Source organism: Leptonychotes weddellii, chromosome 5, assembly GCF_054177405.1.
Source record: "Leptonychotes weddellii isolate Sample4059 chromosome 5, ASM5417740v2, whole genome shotgun sequence".
Lineage (NCBI taxonomy): Eukaryota > Metazoa > Chordata > Mammalia > Carnivora > Phocidae > Leptonychotes > Leptonychotes weddellii.
In genome coordinates, this window is record NC_138373.1 from 94,869,188 (window position 1) to 94,882,477 (window position 13,290).

General features: G+C 34.8%; 1 protein-coding gene and 1 pseudogene across 2 annotated transcripts in view; one reads left to right on the top strand and one right to left on the bottom strand.

The window, feature by feature from the left end:
• Positions 1–13,290, top strand: part of CNTN1 (contactin 1) — a 290,007-nt gene that overhangs the window by 45,384 nt on the left and 231,333 nt on the right. The gene's annotated exons all lie outside the window — the stretch shown is intronic.
• LOC102736083 (elongation factor 1-alpha 1 pseudogene) lies at positions 7,522–9,204 on the bottom strand (annotated as a pseudogene).

Consider the following 13,290-nt stretch of genomic DNA (forward strand, 5'->3'; position numbering starts at 1 on the left):
AAAAAAAGAAGATAGTAGGAAGGGAAAAATGAAGGGGGAGAAATCGGAGGGGGAGACGAACCATGAGAGACTATGGACTCTGAGAAACAAACTGAGGGTTCTAGAGGGGAGGGGGGTGGGGGGATGGGTTAGCCTGGAGATGGGTATTAAAGAGGGCATGTTCTGCATGGAGCACTGGGTGTTATATGCAAACAATGACTCATGGAACACTACATCAAAAACCAATGATGTAATGTATGGTGATTAACATAACATAATAAAATTAAAAAAATGGAAAAGAAATAAAAAAGCACCAAGGATGAATGCATGGATGGAGTGAGACTTGAGAAGGCGTGTCACATTTGGGAAACTTCTAGAGTGGAAGAGCTGGTAATTGGTGACTTGTTATCCATGGTGGGAGAGGTAGAGAAAGAAGTGAAGTTAGCTAGTAAGGTTTGTAACTTGAGAAACAGGTATGGTAACATGAAACCGCATACAGGAGGCCAGAGGTGATAAAAGAAACTCCAGTTAATATTTTTGTACAAAATCCTTTCAAGAAAAGTACATTCAGTTCCTTTAAAAAAGGACATAGGGCAGGAACTTAGAATAGAGGTACTAAGTGGGAGAGAGAGACTTGGGAATTAGTGCAATAAAAGTGGTTGTTAAAGCCATTGAGGGTGAATGTAGGAAGAAGCAGAAAGAATCTCTGGGGTTCCCCAGTTTTTAAGAATGGACAGAGAAGAAATCTCTAATGATAGATTCATAGGTTTACTGGGACGAGAGATGTGTGGGTGTGAAGACTCATATGGAGGCATAACACATATAATATTAGCAGGATGTATGTGAAAAATAAAATCATTTTCTTGGAGAACATTAGAGAGAATAGAGAATTTAACTTTTCAATTATTAGTATTCCCATAATTATTATTGACATCTTCAGTCCCTTCACTGTTACAGTCATTTTCAATCAAGATATGGGTATTGGCATCAAATGCTTCACTTTTAAAAAAGATAAAATGTTGGCCAGCCTACTATATACCAATGATATTTAATTTCATAACATTTTAAAGTATTAAAAATACTGTTTCAAAGAGTCTTGGATATTCCAGAATTTATTAAAGAAATTAGTTCTTTATTCATTATTAATTAAAAAACAAATGGTATGAGTTATGTTTATGAATATAAGCTAAATGATTTGCATAGTTGAGGAAATTAATTTAATGATATAAGTTAATATGAAAACCCATTCTGTCTCTATTATTTAATTTCCAGTTGAAAAAATTCTAATTCCTTTCATCTCAATTGGTGTATATCTTTTACAAGTGAAACGATCACATACTGCATTTCTATCTCACTTTTTTAAACTGGTTGACAGTTATACTAGTATTATAATAATATTCTGAGACCAGATGTTTTGTCATGTTCCTTATTGAGGGTCCTTTAAACTGTTTTATTTATTTTCTTAAAAATAGTCAGTGAATGATAACTATGTGCCAGGCATTTTGCTTACCCACTCTTGTCTGCTTTTTTAAACTTTTCACTGTAAACTTCAGCATTGAGGTTGAGTAGGGGGATGGAAAAAAAAATAGCTCAACAAAATAGTTTGCTGTTAGATTTCGAATTATTGTGAATTATTATGGTTCCCTTTGAAGTTTTAAGTGTGTCAGTGTTTTTATTGATTTAGGCTACCCATCTATATTATCATAAAGAGAAATTTGTCTGGCGACACTAAGAAAAAAAGCTTAGAAATCATTGTCCTGATTTTAGAAATATACACTTGACTGACCAAAAGGCCCCTCGTGGGCTTTGTGGGGCCTGGAATTAAGGAATTCAATTTATTTAGGATTTGCAAATCCTTGTGATTTAGTTTGATTTCAAAAGAGCTAAAAATCTGAACAAAATAATTTTGCAGATGATTTTGGCAATGAAATCTCTGCATAAAGCAGTTTTTCATAGCACATTGAATAAGAAACCAGATATTTTATAAAATGGGTAGAAAGATATTTTTATTTTATGTTCTATTTTCTGTTTCACTTTGGAAATTCTACTTTGCATGTAATGCTTAGCATGCATTTTACTTTAAACTATCGTTCTACTTGATTTAAAAAAAATATCAAGAACATTAGAGCATTCAGACAAATCTCTTTCCTTAAGAAACTTATATTCTGGTTAAGGAAACAGATTATATGCTTTTTAACAGGAGGATTAATTTAGTAATTGAACAAATGTTTATCGAGCATTTCCAATATAGTGAATTACGGATACGGCTGTAAAGAAGATTATCTCTGCTCTATGGAGTTTACATTCCATTTGAAGTGTTGGGAATATGGTAACATCAGAAATTAATAAATAAGTACAGATGATGATAAATTCTAAGAAGACAACAAAGCAAGGGAAAGGATGGAGTGATCATGTGTGACTGTGTATGTGTGTGTATATGTGCCTGTGCTCACGCACGTGTGTATGTTTTGGCGAATCTTTTAGAAGAGGTAGTCACAGAAGGTCTTGTCAGAGAACTAAGCCATGCGGAGATGTGTGGGAAGAATTACACAGACAAAAAGGGATAAAAGTGTAGGGTTCCAGGAGCTTAGTGAGCAAGGGCAGAGTGATAAATCCCAGAGCAGAAATGAGGAGGCAGGGCAGGCAGCTGCAGAGTGATGCCTGATGCTTTGTCTTTTCTTCTGAGTATAGGAACCCAGTAGAAGCTTTTCAGCAGGGCTGTGACCTGATATGATTTGCTTTTTTAAAATATCAGTTTGGCTGCTATACGGAGAATGTATTTTGGAGGGCAAAAGAAGAAATAGTCCAGTCAGGAGGTTATTTCTGTAAAATGATAGCATAAATAACAATACAAATATTGTAAGAAAAATAAATCATAATGAACATTAATGGACTTGACTGTGATTTGCTGTTAAAAAATGTTCCTTAATAGGAAGCTGTAATACAGAGAAGGGCAAGTCCATTGCAGGCAATGGAGAACTGTTTTGATAAAGGAGGTTTGAATTTGCATTACTTCTTTCTAGGCAATGAGTAGTACTTGTTGAGTTAAATGGAGTATTCATGAAGGAGACTATTAGGTTATAAAGCTGTGTAGGCAAGATACCAGACTGTGGATGGCATAAAATAAATTCGGGAATTTGTACTTCATTCTATAGGCAGTGGGAGTCATTACAGATATTTGGAGAGGACGGTGGAATGTACAGTTTGGTAGTGGTTTGTAGTACTTTTGAGAGCTAATATTGGGTGCAAAAGGATCTACAGGGGAGTAAAGGTAGAATATGAGGTGACCACCTGGGCAGAGGCCAGGTTTAGTGTTAATTATTAGGTGAGAGACATTGGAAAGAAAGACTGCATACTGAGGGGTTGAAGGAGAAGGAATAATGAAAAGTAACTCCAAGGTTTACATAAAAGATATATATCACTTTTAATCTCTGCAACAAACTGATGAGGTAGGTAATAGTCTTACTTTACAGATGTAGAGGTTGAAGGGCTCAAGGCATAGTAGCTTGCAAAATTCTTACAGCTAGTGATTGTCAGATGGAATTTTAAACCCAGGTAAATTATATAACACTGTTCTCAAAATGTTCCGAAATAATCTAAAGTTTCTAAAGATTGGTTATGCATGCATACAGTACTCTATTCTTAAGATATTTATTTTCATATTGGAATAGTTGTTATACTTGAAAATTGTGCTTATTTATAAATGTTGCTGTTGTTCTCAAGATATTTAAAACACAATACAAAATGAAAAATGTGTTTAAATAGAACTTTGGCTTTCATTTTCACTGTTTAATCACAAAAATGACATTAACATATTGATTTCTAATGTCTTAATTATTAGATGTTTTATTACAAATATTTCATTACTGATTCAATCAACTGTTTATCTATCTACAAGTCTAATTGGAAACCACCAAGCATAACAAAAAAGAGTGGGATAAAGTCAGAGGAATCAATCTAAGAAACAATTTAGCAGAAGAGAAAATGCTTTTCTAATAAATTATAGGTGCAACATGTATTTTTAATCTATCTTTTCTTGCCAAGTTAAAATTACAATATGTTAAGCCTGAAAAGAGATAAAACACCTCTAAGTTCTTATATTTGGTCTTATAGCATAGCATTCTTGACATCAATGAATTATTTCAATTCTTTCAGTTGTTACAGGGATGATTAACTTGGTGTTCTGATTTATAAGTGCTAATTAAAGGGCACCAATACTTTATTATTTCTCTGGATTCTATTCCATTTTGTAAGAACAGTTTAGGAACTAAGCTATATCATAATTATATAGAGTTGTCCTTTTTTTAAAGATTTAAGGTACATTAACATAAATTAATATTTATTGACTTCACACAGTGGACCAGGTATTGTAGCAAAATAGATATATAGTACATTTAAAGTAGACAGCCTATATCTCCCTTGTCCACTTTTCAGTTTAACCCACCAATGATATTTTTACTGAAAAAAATATTTCTTTTGATGATTATGCTTAGTCCTATACATGTGAAATTTTTAGTGAGTGCAAATAGTAAAAACTGGTTTTTAGTGAGTGCTAATATGTGCTGGACCTGATATAAACACAAGTCCTTGCTGCCATCAAGCCTATATTTCACAAGTAACTATATGTCAGGTAGTAACAGGTACTGTGAAGAGCTTCAGTAAAGCTGGCTAAGGGGGAGAAGAGGTGTGGGGAAGAAGGGGTATCGAGGTCTGGGATATTGTGGACAAGATGTTCCCTCTTTTATATATTTGGTTAGTGAAGTCTTGAAACTCTCGAGAAGGAACGAGTGCTATACTATGTCAAATACTCCTACTAGTTTCTTTGAAAGAGAATTGATGATTGGCCATTAATTTGGTGGTGCAGCAGTCACTGGGACCTTGACAAGAGCTACTGCATAGATCCGAGAGAATATAAGCCTAATTGAACTAGTTCAAGAGGATGGGAAAAGAAGAAAGGGGGATAGTATTTACGCCTCTTTTTGAGTCTTGCTGTAAATGAAAGCAGAGAAATGAAATAGTGGTTGGATGCAGATGTGGATCAAAAGAGTTTGTTGTCATTTTTTAAGATGGAAAATTTTTTAAAATCAGTTTTGCATGATATTGGGAATCGTTTGGTAGAAAAAACAATCCAGGAGGCAGGTGGGTGGGGACAGATTTTGGAGTGTTGTCTTTGAGTAGCTAAAAAGGTATGGATATGTTCCAAATACATAAGGAGGGATTAGCACTAGGTAGGAGTAGGGCAGCTTATGAATATTAACAGAAGAAAATAAGTGGTTTATGGACACAGATGAACGTAAATTGGTGGATGTGGTATTGGCGATATTTAGGACTTCTCTTTTGGTTGCCTCTTTCTTTTCAAAGAAATAGAAAGCATAGACATCAGCTGAGAATCAGAAAAAAGAAATGTGCTAGTGAGGGAATAGAAGTGTGAAAACTCAGTTTGGTGAAAGAGGATTATAAAGAAAAAAAATGTCTATTTTGCAGATGTTATGTTTGAGGTCCTGTGGGTCATTCAAGAAGACAGGATGTGCAATCTTTTTGCTCAGTCAGGAGATGAGGTTCACAAACAGTTTTGGGTATTAGTGGCACAGTTACAGTAATTTAAACCATGATGTAAAAGATACGGCCAGGGAGAACTAGCAAAGTGAGGAGAGGAGGCCAAGGTCATAATTAAAGAATTTTATTATTTATTTAGATAAGGGAAGCAATGCAGCAAAGGAGAAAGAAAACAGAAAGGGACAAAGAAAACAAAGATAAAATAGCAATAATAGTGACTAGAATAACATTTATAAGAAAGAGTGTTCAGTTTGTAAATGAGTTCTAATAGGATGAAAACTAAAAAGATACCATTACATTTTGATTATTAGGAGGTTATTGATTACCTCCCAGTTGTTTATGAAGCTACAGTACAGTGAACTGAAGTTTCAAGATATTTGACCATGATAGCAAAAGGACATCTCATGAGAGATTAGTAGCTTTAAAGTGAGGTAGACCAAGGGAACTTTTATATTTTAATAAAAGTTTACTAAGTATCTCCTTTATACCAGACACTATTCCAGGTAGCCTTAAACAAAGTGGACATTGTGAACAAAATTTATAAAAATCTCAATCCTCAATATCTTATATTCTAGTTTAGGTTGTTTCTTTAAGCTGCTTCTTTTAGCCTAGGAAGACTTGAACATTTAAAAATTTTATATCAGGAGAAAGTCAAAGGAGAGAGGAAAATAAAAGGTGTGGTTCTTGGGCATGGCAGACTAAGGGAAGAGCATGGTGTCACTTGACATCACAAGAGGAAACCATGATAAAATATCAAACAGGCCTCCTTAATTTTCAGTTTATGTTGGGCAAGGATTTTGTACAAAAACACTATGGTTCAATGAAAGGAAAAATATAATGGGTTTCAGAAGACTGTGGTTCTATACCCACAATCTGACTAGCTATATCAGCAAAAGAACGAGGCTTGAGGAGCTGTAGCTTCCTCATGTGTAAATTAGAGCTATCTCTTCTATCGCAAGATGTGCTTACATTGATCAAATGAGATTATATATTCTTTAAAGAGCCTTATAAATCAAAGATCTTTTTATAAGAAAATGATAATTGATAGGGCACATCTGCAAAATCTTGTGATCTATATTTTGTGATTCTTAAAATCCAATTATTTTATAATCGTTGTTAATTCGGAGTGAAACTACATCTTTTTATTTCACATTTTTATTTTGTATTTGTAAAAATATATTTATATTTATAAAATCCCTGATTGTTTTTTATGTGCAAGTTAACAAAATATAGAATATATCATTTCTTTTGATCACTGTGCACTAACACAAGACCAAAGACTTTAGTATGCCCTGTGTGATCACATGTTTATAATAGATGAGCCTTGGCTTACAATGACTGCTTTGTTTGATGTTTATTAGCCCATGCCTTAGTGCAATTGAACTTGTCCTAAATTCACTGTTTCAGAGCTACAACGTGTGTAGCACATTCATTGTCCTATGAGTGATATTCTCTTACTTGAGTCCAGACAGTAACCTTAGGACTTTTCAGGTTCTTTTCCTTATAAAGTCTAGAGCTTCTGTTAAAATATTGAAATATGTGAAACAATTAAAATATTTCAAATGGTGGACCCTTTATGTGACACTATTTTGAAAAATATCCGATTATGTATGGGATCAGGCTTGTTTCTCATCCTACATCTAGGTGCTAGCATTAATGAGTGAGATCCGAGAATAGATTTCAATTTGTGGTTATTTTATTTAATTCCAAATAAGACAATTTCATGGTATATTAAATTGTTTATAATTCTAATCTCTGTTGCCAAGAGTTCCCAATAATTTTGAAAACTATTACTTAACATTTTAAAATGATATCACAAAAGTTAAAGATGAAAAATTTGAAGTGTAACATTTTAAACTCTACAGTACCATCTGATTTATAAAAACAATAATACTATGCTTCCCCTTATTCTCCTCTGTATTACTAAACCAAACAAACAAGTAATTAAAATACTAAGCTAAAGGGGATATCTCATTCAATGCATTTTTTTTTCCTCATTAAGCTTTTAATGGGTCTCAAAATTCTGTGACAGATTTTTGGTCAAGTTGTTTCCATTAAAAAGTACTGATTTTAAAAACTAGTAACTTAAAACTGCCACACACACACAAAAAAAGCAACTGGTCCACAAAACATTCTCCTTTCCTTCTGAAGGTTTTACGATGCATTGTTATCATTAACCAGTCTTTTACTATTAAACTTAAATGGCCGATGGACACAAACAGTTCTGAGACCGTTCTTCCACCACTGATTAAGACTGGGGTGGCAGGTATTGGGGATAATATTCATTTAGCCTTCTGAGCTTTCTGAGCAGACTTGGTGACCTTGCCAGCTCCAGCTGCCTTCTTGTCCACTGCTTTGATGACACCCACGGCAACCGTCTGTCTCATGTCACGAACAGCGAAACGGCCCAGAGGAGGACAGTCAGAGAAGCTCTCAAAACACATAGGCTTGCCAGGAACCATATCGATGATGGCAGCATTACCGGATTTCAAGAACTTAGGACCATCTTCCAGCTTTTTTCCAGAACGATGATCTGCTTCTTCAGCTCAGCAAACTTGCAAGCATTATGAGCTCTGTGACAATTCAGCACAGGGGCATATCCAGCACTGATTTGGCCTGGATGGTTCGGGATAATCACCTGAGCCATGAAGCCAGCTGCCTCCATTGGTGGGTCATTTTTGCTGTCACTGGCCACATTGTTAGGATGAACATCTTTGACAGATACATTCTTGACATTGAAGCTCACATTGTCCCCATGAAGAGGCTTACTCAAAGCTTCATGATGAAATGTCATCAGACTTAGTTCAGTTGTAACACTGAGTGGAGTAAAGGTGACCACCAGGCCAGATTTAAGAACACCAGTCTCCACTTGGCCCACAGGGACAGTACCAATACCACCAATTTTGTAGACGTCCTGGAGGGGTAGATGAAAGGGCTTGCCAGTTGGACGAGTTGGTGGCAAAATGCAATCCAGAGCTTCAAGCAGTGTGGTTCCACTGGCATTGTCATTTTTATAGGTGACTTTCCATCCCTGAACCAAGGCATCTTAGCACTTGGCTCCATTCCAACCAGAACTGTCATCATTCCAACCAGAAATTGGCACAAATGCTACTATGTTGGAGTTGTAGCAAATCTTCTTAATGTAGGTGCTGACTTCCTTAATGATTTCCTGGTGTCTCTTCTGGCTGTAGGGTGGCTCGGAGGAATCCATTTTGTTAATACCAACAATTAGTTGTTTCACAGCCAGTGTGTAAGCCAGAAGGGCATGCTCAGGGGTCTGCCCATTCTTAGGGATACCTGCTTCAAATTCACCAACACCAGCAGCAACAATCAGGACAGCACAGTCAACCTGAGATGTGCCTGTAATCATGTTTTTGATAAAGTCTCCGTGTCCTGGGGCATCAGTGATGGTCACATAATACTTGCTGGCCTTGAATTTCCACAGGGAGATATCAAAGGTGATACCACTTTCACATTCACTTTCAGTTTATCCCAGACCAAGGCATACTTGAATGGGCCCCTTCCCATCTCAGCCTCCTTCTCAAATTTTTCAATAGTTCTTTTGTTGATCCTACCACAGTTGTAGATCAGATGACCGGTAGTGATAAACTTGCCCGAATCTACATGTCCAATGATGATGATGTTGATAGGAATCTATTCCTTTCCCATTTTCGTTTCGGTTTAGTGGTGGTTTTCAGGACAACTGTGTGGTAGCAAACCCATTGTGAAAAAGTCAATCCATTTATTTTATAATTAGAACTGAAGTTCAGAAATATTCCCTGACTGCCCAAGCTACATGTTTGGGATATAGAATAGAGAATCTCATCACTGTGTCATTGCCCTCAGTGGTTTTCGTAATTAAGTATCTGCAAATATGATGGTGATAGTGGTGGCGAAGACCCTGCAATAAACTAATTTTTCCTGTACAAGGGGCTGCAGACCATGTGACTATCCTGAGACTCTAGTTATTCTAACCAATTCCCACTAAAAAAAAAGTGAAGAGAAGAAAACTTTATCCCAATTTGCCTCTTTGCATGTCTTCGTCTTCATCTCTAATATTTGTTGCTTTTTTAACTTTCTGAATATACTGCTACTAAAAATGTAGAAAATACGGAAGAAAACTGCAATTACCCGTAGCTCATAACTCAGAATAGCTACTCCTAATTCCTTGCTATCTTATCATTTTTGGTATATTATTTATAATAAATATTACAATGAATATTTTAGAAAAATGAGACCATTTGTTTTACACTGTTTTATAGGATGTGGCAGTGTGCCTGGAGCAATGTCAGATATCGTTACACATTCTTCAAGATTATGATTTTTAATTGCCCTATCATATCTAACGTAAGGATGTATTATAATTTATTTAATCTACTGTTGGGAATTTATATTTTTAATTTTTTGCTGTTATAAAATAACCACATTTTTTAGACTTTTGCTTTATATTGCCAAGTTACCTTCAGGAAGTTATCAGCTGATGTCCCAACTAGTATGAGAATAGCTACTTTCTTGTATGTTTCGTAATATTGGGTACACTACATTTATAGATAGGTAAAAATATAGATACATAGGTGAGTGTATGTTTTGCATGTATATATGTATGTATATAGACATGTATGATAAATTATAATGCATACATTTAAGTATAAGCAAGAATAGTATCTCATCTTTTATTTTATTTTATATCATTAAATATTTATAAAGTTAAATATGTTTTATATGTTACCAGCTATCTCTACATTTTCTTTTGAATTTCTTAACCATGTGGAATTTTCACCACATTAATTTTGTAATATGTTCTAATACTTTTAATACAACCACAGCTTCATCAATTCTGTAAATTTTAAAGTTTGCTTGGTTAGTCTTACCATTTATTCTTCCAGAAAAAAAATTATTTTCTATTTCTAATTTGCTTACTCTTCTAAAGAAATTTATCTGGGAAAAGAGAAGTCACAGCAAGTTTGTATGTTGATAGAAATGAAAAATGAGTGTAGAAAGAAACTGTTGATACAAGAAGACAAGGGGAGATTTACCAAAATGATACCAGCAGGTGAGAGGGATGGAATCTTACGTATAAGTGGAGGTTGTGGTTTTGTAGACTAACACTTACATGGTGTTTATTCAGTAAGGATGGAATGCGGGAAAAAATGTTCACAGTTTAAGGAGAGAAGAGTAAGTATAAAACAGTAATCTAGGACAGTGGGAGAGTGAATGGTCTGTTTTAACAGCCCTTTTCAGGATACTGTTCATGAATGTAAGGCAAAACCATTCAGTAATGTTGTATGGTAGGGATGAACTGGGGATGAAAGACAGGAAATAGGTGGTAAATCCATGGATTGTAGGTCCTGCTGGGATAGGAGAATCATTGCAGTCAGGGTACTTAGAGTGAGTGAACTAGAAAGAAAGGAGGTATAGTCATCGGGGAGTATGGTGCTAGAAATTGAGATATGGAGGGGTTTTCTTATTGATATGACCAGAGGAGCTGAGGTAGTGTTGATGAGAAGATCACTGAATGAGAAATAGTCAAAGAATCTAGAGGCCAGAGGGTTGAAGGAGTCATACATATAGATATTGACCCCAAATTGAGATGAGATTGACGTTGGAGGTTTTGACAATAGGCAAAGATTTCTGAGAAATGGGTAGATGAGTGTAGTAAGAAGAGGTACTCTACAGTGCAATCTGAGATTCAAAATTGAGGGTTAATATAGAGAGCCAGTGCACTAGAGGTTCCCTATGCCTAGAATATTTTCCACCAGACCCCCCCAATAGTATGTTCCTTCTCGTTAATTAGGTGTTTGCCTGTCACTGCCTTCAAGAGGCTTTGCCCCATCATCTAATCTAAAATATTCCCTAAGGCATGTTCTATTTTGTATTTTACTTGTTTTATATTTAAAGAGCATTTATAACTAACAAAATATCTTGTTTGTTTACTTGTTTTTATACACTGGTTCTCTTATAGAATATAAGTATTTTGAAAACAGTGATTTTGCATGTCTCATTTGTGGCTGATTTCCCAGACTTATGATTACTGACACATAGTAGGCAGCCAATAACTCACTGTTGAATGAGTGAATATTTATAGGATTAATTATTCTCTCCCACTTTCCTGTGACTTCTTCCAAAATCCAAATATACTTTTTAAAGGAATTTTCCAACTCAGAGCATCCATTCTTCTTATAAGAATTGCTATTCACAACCTTCTCCTCAAGAATGGTGAATTAGTAACACGAGTAGGAAAAAGGTATAAAGTGTTCTGTTTGCCTATGTAGTTATTAGTTAGGACTCAAAGATGTTGTCACTCATTACTTAAGAAAATTCTCACCAGTAAGATAATGAACTTGAAGTATAATTATCTCCTAACTGGTTTCAACTATCACTATCCTGTTATGCTTAGCCAATAGTCAGCTTCTCACAGATTAGTACCCCACAACTGTAAACTTGAATCTCCTCCCCCATATGAATATACCCTTTGCTTACTTTTTTTTTTGAAAGCAGATTAAAGATAAGTTGAAAATCTTATTAGTCAGAAAAAAAGTAAAAATAAAATGATTTATCTGTATTCAGTTGTTCTTTTTTCATATAAAAACTAATTTTTTATTTTTGTGCTAAATACAAAGTACTGGAGATAAATCTATGTTCTTATATTTTAGCAATAAGTAGAAATATAAGTAGTTAACATGCTATTTAGTTTATATGTAGAAAACTAGATATAGTATGGTATAGTAGAATGAGCCCTTGGTGTTGTCAAGGATTAATTAAGATAACAAATGTAAATTAGTTTCCCCTTTTTTCTCTCTAACAGACCAGATATGTGTTATTCATCTTCTTACACAGAATAAAACTATCCACCTTAATTTGATGCCCAAGGCAAGAAATTTTTTCCACATTGTAGATGGTTATTATGTAGCATGATTCTAATTGTTACTGCTCTATTTTTATGAAGTAGCATTCTGTAATCACATTGGTGATTTAATGTTTCTAATCATTTACATTTTTAAGCCTCTGGTACTATGAATATTTTACAGAGTAGTTGATTTATGTTTGTATACTCAGAATATTTCAAGTTTAAGACAAAATGTTCTTTTGGTGTTTTGAGAATTTTAAAGGCAACTTCGAAATCTACCATTTTAAATTCTGCTACCATTTATTGAGCACTACTAAGTGAAAGGCCCTGTATCAGCCAACCTGGGCTGCCATAACAAAATACCATTAAAGTAGATGGTTTAAACAATAGAAATTTATTTTTCAGGGTTCTGTATGCTGGGAAGTCTAAGATCATGGTTGGGTTCTGGTGAGAACTCTCTTCCTACATTGCAGATGGCCATTTTCTCATTGTGTCCTCACACAGCAGAGAGAAGACAGCAAACTCTCTAGTGTCTCTTCTTATAAGGGCATTAATTCCATTACGAAGACTCCACTCCTAAGACCTCACCTAAAGCTAATTCTCTCCCAAAGACCTCATCTTCAAATACAATCACTTTTGGAGTTAGGACTTACATGTGAATTTGGAAAGACATAATTCAGTCCATAGCCAACTTTGAGCTAAGAAATACATGCAGCTTTTTTGAAGTAAAAATCAGATCATAATTGCAAGAGGTTACCATCATTTAGATTTTCTTTGGAATGTAGCCCTTTATAGGAGCTTCAAAATTGTGTTTTATATAGATTATAAAGCATTTATGGACCCTCTGCATTATAAAATTTTGCATCCAAATAGACTATGGGACCAGGTTCTTTTTGTTTTATTTTGTG